A 13,497-nucleotide genomic window follows, 5' to 3' on the forward strand; every position below is an offset into this window, starting at 1 on the left:
TGCCGCAGATACAGCTGAATATACCTGGGCAGCAATTTCTGCTTTTAAATAAACTCCACTAGGAGTTATAGAGGAACCGCAGGGCACTGCATGTTATGCAATTGAGGCTTGGGACGTAGCAGGAGAAAGCTGAGGTATTATTTTAACAGCATCATCCTGAGAGACATTAGGCTCAAACATTTTACCTTTATTTTGCAAGGTTTTCTTGACAAATGTACAAGAGGTTAGTGTTAGACTATAGCTATGGGACCAACAGAACAGCCAACCTCACTTACCGCACCTCTCACTAAAAAGTGCAGTTGAAAATGAACAAACAGATAAAAAACAGGGTGGAGGTGGCGCCTACGGCAGTCTGAGGTTTGTAAATAAAGTACTCAATTGGTGATAATTTCTCATAAAATCCACAACTATGACACAAATGTGTTTCACAATAAAATTGAAAGTTTATTAACACATTCTAAAATTGTCCTAAATCATAAAATTATAAAATTAATGCAGCTAATACATTCTGTCTAAAAATAAGATTATATAAAATGACACCGGTGTCTATATTGATACTTAGAAAGCTTAAAAACTCTAAACACTATAAAAACTCTCTAAGACTGTTTAATAGAATTCAAAATAGTATAAAATGGATGCGGGTTGCTTTCGCCAAACTTACAACTTTATGTATCACAGGGTTACAAATTTATGTATCACAGAGTTACCGCTTTATATATCACAAAGAATTGATACGAATAAATAAGTTAATAACCAGCATTTATAAATTGATTGTTAAGTGAGTAGAATAACTCTTAAAATTTAGTCCAAGGAGTGTTTGTACATAGTTCTCCCGGGCTCATAAGCCTTAAGTTTATTTGTCTCCAATGGCTCTAAAAATAGTCAATTGATACCAGATCGTTTGGTTTTTGCAATGTTAGATTTCTAAAGGGTTCCACAATACTTTATCCGGTTTTAGGATGTTTTCCTTGTTCCCAATATTGGAAAATGTCTTTTGTGTATGCAAGTAGATTCACACTTACCTGTCTTTTAACTAGCAGCGGTAGCGGTTGTTGTATTTACCCGCTTACCTGCTTGCTCCGAGTTCACTGGGTTTTTGTGTGCGTGGACCAGGATTGGTCACGCTACCGCTGCTAGTTAAAAGACAGGGTAAGTGTGAATCTACTTGCATACACAAAAGACATTTTCCAATATTGGGAACAAGGATAACTTATCCTAAAACCGGATAAAGTATTGTGGAACCCTTTAGAAATTTATTTAAGCTTGAACACCTTTGTGTATTGTTAAAGGAGGTATTCGCTACTTTAGATGACTCCGATACCCCTGTCGTTGTCACTCCTAAGAAATCTAGTAAACTTAATAGTTTCTTTGATGAACTTTCCACTTCTGAGGTTTTTCCTGTGCCGGACCGTGCTAGGGAGATTATCTCACAGGAATGGGAGAAACCAGGGGTGTCTTTTTCCCCGTTTCCCATTTTTAAGAAAATGTTTCCTGTCGAGGACTCCATTAAAGACCCTTGATACCCTGTACCCAAAGATTTTTTTATTTTTTTTCGTAGTGTTAGTTTTTTCTTAAATTTGTAATTTAGATTTTTTTTATTTTATTAGAATAGTAATGTAAGGTCAATTTATAGTTTAATGTTAGATTATTTTTTTTTTCACAGGTAAGTTTTTATTTATTTTAAGATAGTTATATTGTAATTTTAATTTTAAGTTAGGGGGTTGTTAGGTTTAGGGGTTAATAGTTTAATTTAGTGTTTTGCGATGTGGGGGGCTGTTTAGGGGTTAATCTGTTTATTCCCCAGTTTTGCACAACCAACACAGTTATATTAATATACTTTTTACCTCTGTAATTAACTTGTATCTAAGCCTCTGCAAACTGCCCCCTTATTTCAGTTCTTTTGATAGACTTGCATTTTAGCCAATCAGTGCTAACTCCTAGGTAACTCCACGTGTGTGAGCACAACGTTATCTATATGACACACATGAACTAACGCCCTCTAAGGGTGAAAAACTGTCAACATTTATTCAGATAAGAGGCGGCCTTCAAGGTCTAAAAAATTAGCATATGAGCTTACCTATGTTTAGCTTTCAATTAAGAATACCAAGAGAACAAAGCAAAATAAGTAATAAAAGTGAATTGGAAAGTTGTTTAAAATTACATGCCCTATTTGAATCATGAAAATGTATTTTGGTCTAGACTGTCCCTTTAATTTATATGTCCCTATATGGCCACAGCAAAGAAGGTGAAATAAACCCTTCTCAAGATGTCTTTTAATAGGTATGTCCCTGGACTGCAAACTAATACAAATTGTGTTAACAAAATGAGAGTTTTAAAAATGTAAACCTAGATTACGAGTTTTGCGCTAAGCAGGGTGCGAAACTAACACCAAAAAAGTTGCCTTATTTCACTCTCCATAGCACTGCCATTATGAGTAACTGAAAAGCCTCCTTGTGCGTGCAATATGGTGGCGTTAAGCTCCAAACCACACAAAAGCCAAGGGCTGCTTTGACGTGCTCGTGCACGCTTTCCCCCATAAACATCAATGGGAAGAGAGTGTTAGAAAAAAACCTAACACCTGAAGAGTGGAATGAAAAATCTCCGTAACGCAACCCCATTGATGTCTAAGGGGAAAAAAAAGTTACTTTTAAAACCTAACACCCTTACATACACCCCATGTCTAAACACCCCTAATCCGCAGCCCCCGACATTGCCGACACCTAAATAAAGTTATTAACCCCTAATCCGCCACTCCCGACATTGCCAATACTATAATAAAGTTATTAACCCCTATTCTGCCGCTCCCCGACATCGCCGCCACTAAATAAACCTATTAACCCCTAAACCTCCGGCCCCCCACATCGCCGCTACTAAATAAACCTATTAATCCCTAAACCTCTGGACCCCCACATCGCCACTACTAAATAAACAGATTAACCCCTAAATCGCCAGCCCCCCACATCGCAAAACACTAAATTAAACTATTAACCCCTAAACCTAACAACCCCCTAACTTAAAATTAAAATTACAATATAACTATCTTAAAATAAATAAAAACTTACCTGTGAAAAAAAAATAAACCTAACATTAAACTATAAATTGACCTTACATTGCTATTCTAATAAAATAAAAAAATCTAAATTACAAATTTAAAAAAAAACTAACACTACAAAAAAAATAAAAAAATCTAAAATTACCAAAAATAAAAAAAACAGAATGTTTACAAAAAATAATAAACAAAATTATCAAAAATAAAAACAGAAAAAACACCACCTAGCCTACAATAAACTACCAATAGCCCTTAAAGGGCCTTTTGTAGGGCATTGTCTTAAGTTAAACAGCTCTTTTATCTGTAAAAAAAATACAAAGTCCCCCCAACAGTAAAACCCACCACCCAACCAACCCCCCAAAATAAAAAACCTAGCTACTGAAAGCCTATTGGCTGTTCAAATCAGCCAATAGGATTTCAGTAGCTCTCATCCTATTGGCTGATTTGAATTTGAAGAATCAAATCAGCCAATCGGAATGCAAGGTACGCCATTTTGAAACGGCTACCTTGCATTCAACTTCAGTGTACGGCAGTGACTGTATGAAAAGGACGCTCCGCGCAAGATGGGGTCAGCTTCCAGGATAGCACCGCTCCGCGCCGCCGGGATGAATATAGAAGACATCCCCGAGATGGATGAAGGTGTCGCCGCCTGGATGAAGACTTCTCGCTTCCTGGATGAAGATGGATGTCCGGACTTCAAGAACCGTGAGCAGATTTTATGGGGTTAACGTTAGGTTTTTTTCAGGTTTTGTTTTTTAGTGTTTATAATTTTTTGTAATTTTAGATTTTTTAATTTTTTTTGTAGTGTTTTTTAAAATTTGTAGTTTAGATTTTTTTATTGGTAGTTTTTTTTTAATTTTATTAGAATAGTAATGCTAGGTTAATTTATAGTTTAATGTTAGATTTATTTTTATTTCACAGGTAAGTTTTTATTTATTTTAAGATAGTTATATTGTAATTTTAATTTTAAGTTAGGGGGGTGTTAGGTTTAGGGGATAATAGTTTCATTTAGTGTTTTGCGATGTGGGGGGCTGGCAGTTTAGGGGTTAATAGGTTTATTTAGAAGCGGCAATGTGGGGGGCCAGAGGTTTAGGGGTTAATAGGTTTATTTAGTAGCGGCGATGTGGGGGCTGGAAGTTTAGGGATTAATAGGTTCATTTAGTAGCGGCGGGCGATGTGGGAGGCCGGAGATTTAGGGGTCAATAGCTTTATTATAGTGTCGGCAATGTCGGGGAGTGGCGGATTAGGGGTTAATAGCTTTATTATAGTGTTTGCGATGCAGGAGGGCGGCAGTTTAGAGGTTAATAGGTAGTTTATGGGTGTTAGTGTACTTTGTAACAGTTTAGTTATGAATTTTGTGAAACATTTTTGTTTCGCAAAATCCATAACTACTGGTCTCAGATGGCGGTATGGATCACGGCGGTATAGGCTGTAATGCAAGCTTTTTTGCCTGAACGCACAACCTGTAATACGGCGCAATAAGAATCCCACACAAAAACTAATTTTTTTTGAGTGCGGAATGGACTTTGCGTTACAAGCTTAAATGCTTGCGTTACAGCTATACCGACACGACTTGTAATATGCGTTCCTGACCATTACGCTGGAATTGCCATTTTTTCAGCATTATAGCCGTTATTTTGCAGGAAGATCTTTTGCAATGCAGTGGTATATATATGTATATACACACAACACATAGAAAGTATGGCACTCTCTTGCAAGCAGACAGTTAGATTATATATACACACGCAGATATATATATATATATATATATATATATATATATATAAATAAAGAATTACTTTAACATCCCATTAAAAAACAAAATCTGAGCTGATATTTAAGATATTCAAGAAATTTAGCTAGACACGCAAACCAGCTAAATGCAGGTATATTAACACTGAAACAAAACTCATTTGACTGATTTGTCTTAAAAGGATAGTAAGTACTTGCAACACAAAGGGCCAGATTACAAGTGGAGCGCTAATTTATTGTGCGCCCATAAACTGGTAAATTTGCCTCTTTACGGGCGCGCAATAAATAACCAGCCATTACAAGTGGCTGGTTATTGCTACCGCAAGCTCGTGGTAGTAATTAGCGCTCAGAAAATTAACCAGAGATCAAATCTCTTGTTAATTTCTAAAAGTCCCCCAATTGGCCCCAAAGTACAGTATATTATAGTTTTGTTATAAAAAAAATATATATAGCATTTCCCCCCATACAAAACAACTGCACTAGGCAGTTTTTAGGGGTTAAAGTTAGCAGGTGTGGGGTATTAGAATAAAAACGGCACTGAAAAGTGCCTTTACATTGCAGTCTATGGGAACTGTGTGTTCCCAGTAAATATACATGTACTGTATATGGTTAAATACATATATATTTATATTTGCTGCCCATCAATGAATGACTTACACCCTTCACTGTGCTAGGTAATAGGAGCCTAAGGAAGCACGCTTCCTAGCAATGCGAATGCGAGGTCGCATTCACATTAGAGTGCGCTGGTATTACTCAGAGTTGCGCTCAATTTATAATCTAGACCAAAACGTTTAATCGTGTAGTAGTAAAAAAAAACTTTGCAATATACTTTTACTTTTTATTCTACCAATTTTCTATATTTAAATGACCACTCAATGCAGTAGAATTTCATAATTAACACGTGCATAATACAAACACAATGCAATAGAACTTACTCTGAATTTCAAATAAGCAGTAGTTGTTTTTTTTGGACAAATTATTTTTTTCTCCCATTTTCTGGACCCTTGTATCATGTGACAGACATCAGCCAATCACAGACTAGTGTAAGTATACCATGTGAGCTTGTGCACATGCTCAGTAGGATCCCCAGAAAGTGTGCATATAAAAAGACTGTGCAAAATTTGATAATGGAAGGAAATTGGAAAATGTCTTAAAACTGCTGCTCTTTCTAAATCATAAAAGTTTATTTTTACTTGAGTGTCAGTCAACTCAAAATTGTTTATTGTTTTAAAAGATAGATAATCCCTTTATTACCCATTCCCCAGTTTTGCACAGAAAACACGGTTATATTAATACACTTTTTACCTCTCTGATTACCTTGTATAAGCCTCTTCTGATTGCCCCCTGATCACATGACATTATCTATTGACTTGCATTTAAGTCAATTAGTGCTGTGTTGTAAGAATCCACAGGCGTCAGCACAATGTTATCTATATAGACTTGTGCAGCTTCGCAAAAATTTGTTTCGGTTCGGTTCGGATCGATTTGAATTTCAGTTCGGATCGATTCGAATTCGGAAAAAATCTAATTAATTTGTTTTGGATTAATTCGGATTCTTTTGGATTCGAAAAAAATTCGGCTGGATTCGGTTCAATTCGGTTCGGTTCGGAAATTCGGAATTTCGGTAAGTGTTAGGTGGGATGTGCTGTGTATTACACTAGTATAATGTACTGTATATTAGCTTTAACCCATAGCAGAGTGATAAAGCCTAATATACTGTACAATACTAGTGTAATACACGGCCATCCGAATCGACCGAATAAATTCGAATTGATTCAGATTTATTCGGTAGATTCGGCACTACCGCAATTCGGAAATTCGAATCGATCCGAATCTCCGAATTCGATTCGGACCGAATCGAATTACACATGTCTAATCTATATGGCTCACATGAACTAGCTTCCCCTGATGTGAAAAGCAAATACAAAAGCATGTGATCATGGGGTTGTCTTTAGGGACTTATAAACAGGCAGAAATTTAGAGGTTTAAATGTTATAAAGTATGTTAATATAACCATGTTTGTGCAAAGCTGTGGAATGGGTAGTAAAGGCATCATCTATCGTTTTAAACAATAACAATGTTTGCGTTGACTGTCCCTTTAAGTTAGAAAATTAATAGTTTTCCAATTCTGAGAACTGGTAGTACACAATACAAACCTCACCAATCCTAACCCTGTCACATTTCAGTCCCTAATTGGATTAACAAAGATGATAAGATAATAAACTGCAAAACAATTGATATTTTGCTCACAAAATAACAAATGTGTGCTCTAATCCAGTAGCAAGTCCTTTAAACCGTGGGTGGAGTTTAGCTATTTAAAAACGGATGCAGCAAGCAACGAGTTGATGCATTCAAAACATGTCAGACTACCCCAGCATGTTCATTTATTGTTTGACTGCAGAAAAATGTTGTGATGGCAATGTGCTTATTGTTCGTAAGTCATTGTACCCCTAAAAGTTTTATAGTGAATAGCATGACAGTTACAGTATTTATAGGGTGTTATCATATAATTGCAGTTTAATCTGTAATATTATTTTATGTACAAACTCTTGAGATAAGCACAGTAGACTATCATTTTATTTTGTTATTAAATGTGTAAATGTAGCTAGTTATATAGTCCTTGATCTAGTGGTGATTTTATTACTGAAGGGCATTGCAGGTTTTTTTCCTGGTGTGTAAAGATAAAGTTAGTGAATCAGGTTACTTAAAGCAGATTGCCAAGCCAGCATTGCTGGTGGGAAAAGCCTTATTCAGCTGCATGCCGCATCGCTTTCCAATTATAGCTCAGCCTTCGGTGTCTGTAGCTGCAGTGGTATGTGACACTTACAGGGCACAGTGCAGGAAAATGGCATTCTGTCTCAAATATATATTTAAAGCCACATAGTCATGTAACTGAATAGTTTAAGGGTGTGTAAAGGCAAACATTGGTAATAATAGTAATGATAAATAAAATAAAAATGTTTTTTATTTTAAGGCTCATTTGAATTAAATTAAGTTTTCTGATGCTTCAGAATATTTTAGAATAAAATAAAAATATAAACATCATATCCATTTGATGTTATTATATGTTTATATAACTATTATATCAATGTGTCTATATCTCTCTATCATATATACAGTATATATCTAGAGAAAAAGAGACATACATAAAAAGGGGTAGACATAATTATATATTTATCAAAATAAACTGCTCTCTATATATAAATTTGCCTGTCTGTATGTGTGTCTGTCTGCCTGCCTATCATCTATCTATCTATCTATCTATCTATCATCTATCCATATAAAACAAAGCATGCACAATTTACTTCAACACATCTTTTAATTAGCTGCACTCAATTCCCTTTGGAGCGCTTGCCATAGACAAGATTATTGCAGTACAGCTAAACATTTCACTTTACATTTATTGGAGCAGTGCAGAGCCACAATTCTAATTTGCAATGCAAATACAAACAAAAACAATGCATCCATTATTTTGATTTATGTCTTATTGGCATTAATTAATCCCCCCCCCCCCCCCCTGCTACTAACCTTGAAAAAACGTGTAGAAACCAGCACAGATTTTAGGATTTCAGAAGTGTTGTTGAAGTGATAAAATCCCTTCTGTAAATTAAATATTAAAGAGGAGAATGTAGCTGAACACTTGCAAGAAGGACAGAGCCATATGTCCAGGCAGTAAAGTGGTCAGGCACTCAGAAGCTCCCTAAGTAAGTTCAGATCAGGCTGATATGTTTGAAGAAGAACAGTGCAGAGATAGGCTGGTTTGGTAGCTGCCTGTCACAACACAGACTGTGACACTAAGCAGGACTCTTAGAGAAGAGAGTACAGGTGTGCAGTGGGCTTGGTCAGACTCAGAACTAGAACCCACCTTGGTGGAAATATCCCATAAAAAGTACAATTCTGCATGGTCCGTAGATTCTGACACGTGCACATGAATTATTCATTAATGCTGCAGTGAGCAAACTCTGCGTTTTCTAATCACACTTATCTGCAGGATTGCTGTTAACATTATAATGTCATTTTTGTTTTAGATATTTCTTTTTGAAAAGGAAATTCAGAATCAAATCTTTGTTATTTGTCTCCAAATAGGGATTATATTATTTATTGCAGTCATCTATACATAAATGATTTTTTATTATGTTATTAAAATTTTATTATGACATTGCAAAAGAATAGACTAAATATTATAGAAAAAAAAGGAAATAGTTTAGTATATTGCTACTAATGTTATTTTCTCTGACAGCATCAGAACGAGGCCCTATAGGAGCCTATGAAAGCGCGCTCTTGTTTCATTAAAGCGATATTTAGTGCTCCACTTGTAATCTGGCCCAAAATTTTTGGGCGCCCCTGGTATAAACCAATATATATTATTGTCTCTGTGGAATTTATAATGTAATGCAAGTGTAAAAACCTTTATCCAAACTGCTTGGAATTGGAAAGGTTTGGATTTCAAAATATTTGTATATTTGCATTTGTAAAATGGGACAGTTTGGAGAGGGGATCGGACAAAGGGGCGAATTTATTAATTGTCAGGCGTACGCTGTCAGTATTTAACATTGCACAAGCATTTCTAGATAAATGCTTGTGCAATGTCGCCCCCTGCAGATTCGCGGCCAGGGGATTTCAATCATCCTGATCATCTCTGATCGGCATGATTGCTATCCGCTGCCTCAGAGGTGGCGGAAATGTAAATGTAACTTATATTTCCGGCAAGTCTGAAGGCTCATGCGGAATAAGCAACATTGACTGCTTCCTTAATCGGCCCTATGGTGTAAATAACAAAATCTTATGTCATTTAGGTAAAATTTACATGTCATAATATAGCTTATACGTGTAACCTAAATGTAGTTTTATATCATGCTTTATACTTTTGTATACACAGTAGAATCAGAAAGATAGTGCAGTATTGTAACCAGAAAGGCAATAGTTGTTGTTTTCAATAAATAAAGACTATAACAGGCGTACCTCAGAGATATTGCTGCTTTAGTTCCAGACCATCGCAATAAAGCGAATACAGCAATAAAGTGATACAAGTTATATTTAAACTATAATGTAGAATATTAAGTGTGCGATAGCATTATATATAAAAAAAAAACAATATACCGGTACATACCTTAATGAAAAAAATGCTTAAAAATGCTAACCATCATGATCCGAGCCTTCAGTGAATGGTAATGTTTTTGCTGGTGGTGTTTATATATATATATGTGTGTGTGTATATATGTTTATTAATGTGTATTTATGTGTTTATATGTTGGAAAACTGGCGCCAATAGACTTGCTCGACACAAGGTTGCCACAAACCTTCAATTTGTAAAAAGAGCAATATCTGCAAAGGGCAATAAAGTGAAGCGCAATAATACGAGGTACGCTTGTATTTGCATTTTAGAACCCAAAAACCAAAGACGAAAGCAGAGAAGATTGGGACTTATTGTATTTTTTAATAATTTTATTTATAAAAAATATTAATCAAATAATTACAGGTTTTGTATTTGCAGATGTAGGCATTTCTACCGGTTTACAAATATAAGCACAGGTGGAGTCAAAATGTGCGTGTCTACAACTCAGAAAACCTAACAAATATATCTAGAATTATACTTTAATCCTCTCCCACAATTTGCCTAGAATATAAACAAGAAGCCTTAAAATCTATTCTGGGAGAAGATATTGGTCTAGATTCAATCCAACCCATTTACAAAACTAATATCTTGAACAACAAAAAAATTGGCGCAACATCACAAGAGCTTTGTAGAGCCGACCTCTCTTCACCACAGTAAGTTGGGGTTACTCTGTATTATATTTAGTGGAGCAGCATCCATCAAGTAGCTGTTCACATCTTGACACACAGGGGTCAGTCAAACAAATGTCAGGCGGACATGATTTTCTATAGCGAACCATGTCTGCCCGACATTGCTAAATGCCATCAGCATACGCTATCGGCATTTAACATTGCACAAGCATTTCTTGTGGACTGCTGGTGCAATGCAGAGAATCATCATTTGCGGCTGCCAGCAGAGGATGTCAATCATCCTGATCGTATCTGATCGGAATGATTGCAGTCCGCCACCTTTTAAGACCGCTGCTTCTTAACTGCCGTTTCTGTTGATCCGGAAACTACTTATTAAATCTGCCCCATAAAATGAGTTACAGAACAAGCTAATTCAAATATAAAAAAAAATGCTCTATGAAGCAGATACTCACAGTAGAGTCCTTATAAACAGTAGGATCACCAGGGTGGGGGCCAAGGGGCCCCCCCCCCCCAGCATAATGGCTGGCTCCCCCTTGTGCCCACCAACATTGGTAATGCCTTATTTTACCCAACCACTCTGCGCAGCTCCGCCCATGGCACACTTTACTCCAGCTCTGCCAACAAATCACCAGTGGGCTTCCATGAAGTGACTGTCTGGAGACACCACTGCTTATGAATTTTGCATGTTGGACTGAGGTGTAAGTAAAGTGTCCCACCCACTCCTCTAGAATTCCCCAGAATGCTCACGACTGGTCCCCTGAGACACTTTTTGTTCTATCCAGTGAGACTACGTTACCATAGAAAACCAGACATTTTACACTTACAAACATACATAACCCAAGTGTTGCAGCTGTAATGATTGTTTCCTCATGTTGCTAACGGTTCACATTTGAAGTGCAAGAGATCATGTATTGTACACCTCACACAAATATAGATGTTAATGGCAGTAACATCCCACTAACAAAACTGGAAAATAAAGGTGAAGCGATGCTCGATGGATTTCAAACTCACATTTCAAACAAGGAGGCACCAAGTAACCTCACAAGCATCTATAAAATCTAATGCATCTTGGTGTTAGATTCTACAGAGAAACAAAGCAGATCTGCATCAAAAAGTACAGCTACCGTAGGGATCACATTATGAAGTGGAAATGGGGCAATTTAGCACAATTTAGGAATAGTCTACACCAGAATTGTTATTGTTTAAAAAGATAGGTAATCCCTTTATAACCCATTCTCCAGTTTTGCATTACCAACACTGTTATATTAATACACTTTTTACCTCTGTGATTATCTTTTATTTAAGCCTCTGCAGACTGCCCCTTTATTTCAGTTATTTTGACAGACTTTCATTTTAGCCAATCAATGCTAACTCCTAGGTAACTCCACGGGCGTGAGCACAATCTTATCTATATGGCACACATGAACTAACACCCTCTAGTTGTGAAAGAAAACTGTCAAAATGCATATAGATAAGAGGTGGCCTTCAAGGGCTAAGAAATTAGCATATGAGCCTACCTAGGTTTCACTTTCATTTAAAAATACCAAGAAAAGAAAGAAAAATTGATGATAAAAGTAAATTGGAAAGTTGTTTAAAATTACATGCCCTATCTGAGTTTATTTTTGACTAAACTGTCCCTTTAAAGGAGAGAGGTATTATTCATCCCATCCCAGTCTCAATTCTCATAAATGAAGTCTCTGTACCTGTATATCCAGTTGCATTCCTGCCATTTCCGGGTAATGCCCATTAATCTTGGCACTTTCTTCTTTACTGGCAATTAGAGGATTATTTGCAGTGTGGAGTTTGAAAGTTTCCATGGTTATGTGCGTTGTTGGGTCTGGAGGTTTAGATGGTTATGTGCGTGTGTGGGATCTGGAGGTTTAGGTGGCTGTGCAGTGTGGGGTCTGGAGGTTTAGGTGGCTGTGCGGTGTGGGGTCTGGAGGTTTAGGTGGCTGTGCGGTGTATGGGGTCTGGAGGTTTAGGTGGTTATGTGCAGTGTTGGGCCTGGAGGTTTAGGTGGTTATGTGGGGTGTTTGGACTGGAGGTTTAGGTTGTTATGTGCACTGTTGGGTCTATAGGTTTAGGTGGTTAATTGCAGTGTGGGATCTGGAGGTTTAGGAGGTTATGTGCAGTGTGGAGTCTGGATGTTTAGATGGTTATGTGCTGTGTAGGTCTGGATGTTTAAGTGGTTATGTGCAGTGTGGAGTCTGGATGTTTAGATGGTTATGTGTGTTGTTGGCTCTGGAGGTTTAGGTGGTTATGTGCGGTGTTGGTCTGGAAGTTTTGGTGGTTATGTGCGGTGTAGGTCTGGAGGTTTAGGTGGTTATGTGCGGTGTTGGGCCTGGAGGTTTAGGTGGTTATGTGGGGTGTTTGGACTGGAGGTTTAGGTTGTTATGTGCACTGTTGGGTCTATAGGTTTAGGTGGTTAATTGCAGTGTGGGATCTGGAGGTTTAGGAGGTTATGTGCAGTGTGGAGTCTGGATGTTTAGATGGTTATGTGCTGTGTAGGTCTGGATGTTTAAGTGGTTATGTGCAGTGTGGAGTCTGGATGTTTAGATGGTTATGTGCGTTGTTGGCTCTGGAGGTTTAGGTGGTTATGTGCGGTGTTGGTCTGGAAGTTTTGGTGGTTATGTGCGGTGTAGGTCTGGAGGTTTAGGTGGTTATGTGCGGTGTTGGGCCTGGAGGTTTAGGTGGTTATGTGGGGTGTTTGGACTGGAGGTTTAGGTTGTTATGTGCAATGTTGGGTCTGTAGGTTTAGGTGGTTAATTGCAGTGTGGGATCTGAAGGTTTAGGAGGTTATGTGCAGTGTGGAGTCTGGATGTTTAGATGGTTATGTGCTGTGTAGGTCTGGATGTTTAAGTGGTTATGTGCAGTGTGGAGTCTGGATGTTTAGATGGTTATGTGCAGTGTAGGTCTGGATGTTTAGCTGGTTATGTGCAGTGTGGAGTCTG

General features: G+C 37.3%; 1 protein-coding gene across 1 annotated transcript in view; it reads right to left on the reverse strand.

Annotated features, from left to right (window-relative positions):
- The window catches only part of HHATL (hedgehog acyltransferase like), a 91,197-nt gene extending 82,632 nt beyond the window's left edge, over positions 1–8,565 (reverse strand). Inside the window, exon 1 of the mRNA XM_053713755.1 lies at positions 8,330–8,565. The gene's annotated coding sequence lies outside the window, so the exon portion shown is untranslated. The remainder of the gene's footprint in view (positions 1–8,329) is intronic.
- Between the last annotated feature and the right edge of the window lie 4,932 nt (positions 8,566–13,497).

Source organism: Bombina bombina, chromosome 5 (genome assembly GCF_027579735.1).
Source record: "Bombina bombina isolate aBomBom1 chromosome 5, aBomBom1.pri, whole genome shotgun sequence".
NCBI classification, from domain to species: Eukaryota; Metazoa; Chordata; class Amphibia; order Anura; family Bombinatoridae; genus Bombina; species Bombina bombina.